Below are 5,765 nucleotides of genomic sequence, written 5' to 3' on the forward strand. Positions count from 1 at the left end.
GTCAACAGCACAGACTTTCAAGGAAAAGTCAACAAGAAGCATATAAAAAATTCCCTGTAACTGTCTTATACACAAACTTATAGAAATTATGTCTCTGGTAACATTCCTACATGTCAGACAAATACTAGAAATTAAACCTCAATGCTAGTAAAATGTAAAGACTTCTGTCAACCTATAGCAACAGTTCTAAAACTTTTTAGTCTCAGGACTACTTTGCACTTTTAAAATTCATTGAGGACCCCCAAGGAGTTTTCTGCTTATATGTGGTATATCTATTGATATTTACCATATCAGATATTGATACTGATAAAATTTAAAACATTTCTTTATTAATTTATTAAAAAGTAACATTGAGTGTTTTTTATAAGCAATTACTTTAGTTTCCAAAACATAAAGAATAGTTTGTTTGTTTGTTTGTTTTTTTACAATTTTTCAAATCCCTTTAATAGAAGGCAGCTAGATTCTTATACATGCTTCTATATTCAATCTGTTGCAGTATCTCATATCATGAGGTTGAAAAAGACAAATTCTTCTTGTTCAAATAAACAGAGCCACAACATACCTATACTTAAAATTATAGTTTAATGGTTAAACACTGCATACAATCCCCCTAATATCAGGAACAAAGAAAACCTACTCACTCACACCTTTCTTAGTCAACATAGTACTGGAAGTGCTAGCCAGCACTATAAAGAAAGAAAAAACAATAAAAGGCATACAGATTAGAAAGCAAAAAATAAAACTGTTCTTATTCTCAGATGACATAATTGTCTACATAGAAAATTCCAAGGAATCTACAAGCCAAAATCAAAACCAAACTGCCAAAGAAACAAAACCCCTCAAAATAGCTAGAACAAATCAGTGAGTTCAACAAGGTCATAGGATGCATGATTAATACTTTAAATACTGTATCTCTATGTTCTAGCAATAAAAATGTGGACATAAAAATTAAAAATACAATATGATTTTTAGTCATTCAAAAATAAAATATTTGGGTGTAAATCTAACAAAACATATTAATACAGAACTTGTGGGCTTAAAATTAAAATATAATGAAAGAAAGAAAGTTTTCAATTAGCAATAATCGCGCCTCGGATAAACCTCATTGGCTATGATACTGCCACTGCGCAAAGCTGATGAAAGAAAGAAAATGACATAAATAAGTGTTCCTAGATTGGCAGACTCAACATAATAAAGATATCAATTCTCCCCCAATCGGTGTAACATAATTCTTATTAAGATTCCAGCAACACTTTTTCCAGATAGAGATAAAATTATTCCAAAATTCATATGGAATTGAAAAGGACTTACAAAGCTAAAAATTTTGAAACAGAAGAAAAAGGTGGGAGGAATCTTACTACATAGGTTCATAATCAAGATTGGGTAGTATTAACAGAAGGAGAGATTATTGAAACAGAATAGAGAACCTAGAAATAGACCCACACAAATATGCCCAAGTGACATTGGACAAGTGTGCAAAAGCAATTCAATGAAGAAAGGATAGCTTTTTTAACAAATGTGCTGGAACAATTAGACATCCAAAGAAAAAAAATTGAACCTTGGTCTGAACCTTATACACTATATATCAACTAGTAGGTTTCCGTAGTGTAGTGGTTATCACATTCGCCTAACACTATATATCAACTAAGTTTAAATTGAATCATGAAGTTAAATGTCAAATTATAAAATTTTTAGGGAAAAATATGAGATAATCTTCAAGTTTAGGGCTAGGCCAATAGTTCTTAGACTTAACATCAAATACACAATCCATAAAAGAAATAATAATAAATTCAACTTAAAAACTTTTGTTCTGTGACAGAACCTGTTAAGAGGATAAGACAAACTACTAAGTTGGAGGAAATATTTGCAAGTGACATATCTGATAAAAGACTTTGTCTAGACTCCATTAAGAATGCTCAAAGCTCAACAGTAAAAAAAGAAACAGTTCAGTTAGTGGGAAAAAGACATAAAGAGACACTTCATCAAAGAGGGTATGCAAGTGGCAAATAAGCACATGAAAAGTTGATTCAATATCACTATCAGGGAAATTAAAATTTAAGCCATGATGAGCCATCGCTATACAGTTACCACAGAAGCTAAAATAAAAAATAGTGACACCACCGAATTCGGACAAAGATGTCAAGAAACTGATTCACTTGCTTGCATATTGTTAGTAGGAATGCAAAATGGTCTGGCCACTCAGGTAGACAGTTTAACAGTTTCTTAAAAACTAAACATGCGGCCACCATATGACTAAACAATGGCACTCTTGGACATTTATCTCAGAGAAATGAAGGCAGGTTCGCACAAAACCTTGTTCATAATAGTCAAAAACTGAATCAGTCCAGATATTCTTCAACAAGTGAATGGCTGTACATACTGTGACACATCCATACCATGGCATGTCAGGATGAGCCAATAATTTGTGTGCATATCCAGATACCGAAAGGTTACCTATTGTACGATTCCATTTGTACAACATATTTTAAATGTCAAAACTGTAGAAATAGAGAGCTGATAATTGTTGCTATTAAAGTTACATTGTTGCTATTAAAGTTGCTATTAAAGCATACACAAAGAATCCTCCTTGTGACAGAATATTTCTGTGTCTTGACTGTATCAGTGTCAATATCCTTGTGAAATTATACTACAGTTTTGAAGATGTTACTTTTGCATAGAGGGTACGTGAGATCTCTGTATTATTTCTTTCAATTGCATTTGAAGCTATAATTCTCTCAAATATATATATATATATGTAAATTGGAGGTGATTTCACTGGCTTTGGAGGGGTGGTAACTACAATGGTATCAAACTACTTAAAAATAGTTTAACTTTTAATTTTCAAAAATCTGAAAACCTTGTGACTACTGCTACTGTTCTAATAAACACTTTTCATAATGATAGAAGGAAGAGTGCTTCCTGGGAGCTTTCAGAATTTCCTTCTAAATATGATTTAACTAGAATAATTTAAGCAATGTATTCTTACTATTCTAAAGATATAACAATGAGCTCTTCAAAACTTTGCCTACCTCATGAACACTAAAAATTTGTTGCCAAGAGAAGCTGCTCACTTTCAGCTGTTTTCATTGTCTTAAAAGACTTATTTAGGAGTTCTTGTTTTCATTGATAATGGAAGGGAATGTAAAGGAATAAATAAGCTAAATGTAACGAGAAATGGTGTTTGGATAACTATAACCTAATTTTCTTTCAAATGATCAGAGTTTTAGATCTTAAATGGGGTCAACATCAAGGAAGTTTTGTGCTCACGTCCCTCCCTTAACCCCAAATTCATATGTTGAAATCCTAACCTACAATGTGTTTGTAATATATGTGAAATTTGGTGAAGGTATTTAAGTCATAAGGGTAGAGCCCTCATGAATAGAATTAGTGCCCTTAGACATAGGAAGGATGATCTCTGCTCTTTGCCATATGAGGATACAATGAAAAGACAGCTGCCTACAATTCCAGATATCCTGGAACCTTGATCTTGGATTTCCCAGCCTTCAGAACTGTAAAAAAATAAATAATTATTTAAGCCATCCAGATTATGGTATTTTGTTATAGCAGCCCAAGCAGACTAAAAACAGGTGTTATTGTAATACTTTAGGAATTTATAAGGAGGAATATTGAAGGGTGAAAAATTGGAGTTACTATAGAAACCCATCCTGCAGAGCCCAGGTCCAGTTGGCATGTTGCTGCATGGCAAGAATACCTTGGGTTGAGAGAGGGCCTATCCACTGCCTTGGCTTCCCAAACACCATGACATTCAGTAAAATGATTACCTTTAGGGACACCTGGGTGGCTCAGTGGGTTAAAGCCTCTGCCTTCGGCTCAGGTCATGATCCCAGGGTCCTGGGATTGAGTCCCGCATCCGGCTCTCTGCTCAGCAGGAAGCCTGCTTCCCCACCCCTCTCTCTGCCTGCCTCTCTGCCTACTTGTGATCTCTCTCTCTCTGTGTCAAATAAGTAAATAAAATCTTAAAAAAAAAAAAAAAAAGATTACCTTTAGCATCTCAGTCTCTGCTTTGGGAGTTTGTAAGGTAGTTAAGAGGATAAAAAGACTGATTATTTTCCAAAGGGCCTTGAAGAGATGGGGAGGAAAAAAGTATAATAGATTTCTCAGAAGGGTCCTTTAGTTAAGTTGTGGAATCTATAAACCTTTTGAGCATGGGAAAACATGATGCTTGTTCTTATCTGCCTCTGCATACACCCCAATTAGAATTAATTGGAATGACATTCTTTTCATAAAAATACTAAGAGCCTGTGTATCAGTTTTAATCAAATAGAAAAAGTTATTTATGCCAAGAACAACAATATAGACATCAGCATATTATAAAAATGATACTTCCTCAGCAATCATGGAGTTGTCCGTGGAGGAAATTAAGGTTCTGTAAACCACATGGATTTACTTAAGTCCAAAAACTAATTAGTGGCAGAGCAAGGTCTAGACTTCTAGGTCTTCAACTTGAGGTCTTTGACTTTAAGTTCATCAGTTGTTAAGTGTGCTACTTTATTAACAAAGTGGACATATTCTAGTTGCAAATCTTTTTTGTCTCTCCCTTCCAAAAAACATCCAAAAAATATAGAATGCATAGTTCAATAATTTACAATGTTCGTGGCAGATAGTAAGAAGGGTCTCACTTTCGTATATTCTAGGTCCTGTCTAGTATTCTTCCTGTTTTCAAGAGCCTGGAAAGCAGAACATTTCATTTCCAAGATTCCCTTGTGGTTACATTTCTGAATATGTTTAGTTCTGCCGATCACATCTATTCTGGCAACCCTGGGATTTGGATCTGAGTTGTGAAGGGAGGAAAGTGAGGGCCAAGGTGTTTATTTCCTGGCATAGTGATGGTGGTGATGGTGGCGGGTGGTGGGGCAGCTGGTTTCCGCACTTGTAGTTTTGTGATGTGCCCAGGCCTCTTTCCTATTCACAGGCAGCACAGCCAATTATACATAATTAGAAATAAAAGTGTCAAAATGCAAATGCTGATTTAGTTGATGTGCAAAACTCATCAATAGTAAAGGGTAATTGGTTAATTAAATTAGAGTTAATGATAATTTCAGGACCCTTATTGTTTTGGTGATGGAACTGATTAACATTTCTAGAGGACCTACTGTGAACCTGGCACAGGGCCTCCTGTTTTTATGCACTCCATTTCATTTGGTGACTCTACAATTCTAGTTCCATACAGTATTTTTATTCCCATTTTCTGGGTATAGAAACTGAGATTCAGAGAGATTGAAACACTTGCCGTGAGTCATGACCATAAGGCCCGGGACAGAGTCTTCTCCAATCTCATAAGTTTGAATTGGGTCTGGTATATTTGTGTTTACAGGGTTAGGGATAAATTGAAACTGTTGTTCAGATAGTTTTCTCATGGGAAGGAAGGCAGGAAGTCCTGTTTTCCAAGATTTATGGCTTTTTTCCCTTTTGGATGGCTAACTTTTTTATAAAGGGTTTATTTATTTGTCCCAGAGGATTCATTAATAATAACCAACAAATAACAACAAACGGCATCTGTATCAGTTTACAGTGTATTTTCTTGTAATGCGTTTTCTTATATGTTGTCTTGTTTTATCTTCACAACTACCCAGCAGGGATAGGTACCATTCCTTTCTAATTTTAAGATCCAAATTGAGTCACAAAATGAAGTTATTGCCTCAAATCATGCGATTAGTAGAGATTCTGGATCCCAAATGCCAGAAATTAGTCCCCAAACTTCACTAGAATCTATTATTGCATCTAAGAGATGACCACTACCTGGA

The 5,765-nt window shown here is 34.8% G+C and overlaps 1 non-coding gene across 1 annotated transcript; it reads right to left on the reverse strand.

Annotated features, from left to right (window-relative positions):
• Positions 1-989: 989 nt before the first annotated feature.
• LOC131826083 (U4 spliceosomal RNA) lies at positions 990-1,135 on the reverse strand. The gene has a single exon (XR_009351408.1). It is a non-coding gene; the product is annotated as a U4 spliceosomal RNA (small nuclear RNA).
• Between the last annotated feature and the right edge of the window lie 4,630 nt (positions 1,136-5,765).

Source organism: Mustela lutreola, chromosome 2 (assembly GCF_030435805.1).
Source record: "Mustela lutreola isolate mMusLut2 chromosome 2, mMusLut2.pri, whole genome shotgun sequence".
In the NCBI taxonomy this organism is placed as follows: Eukaryota; Metazoa; Chordata; class Mammalia; order Carnivora; family Mustelidae; genus Mustela; species Mustela lutreola.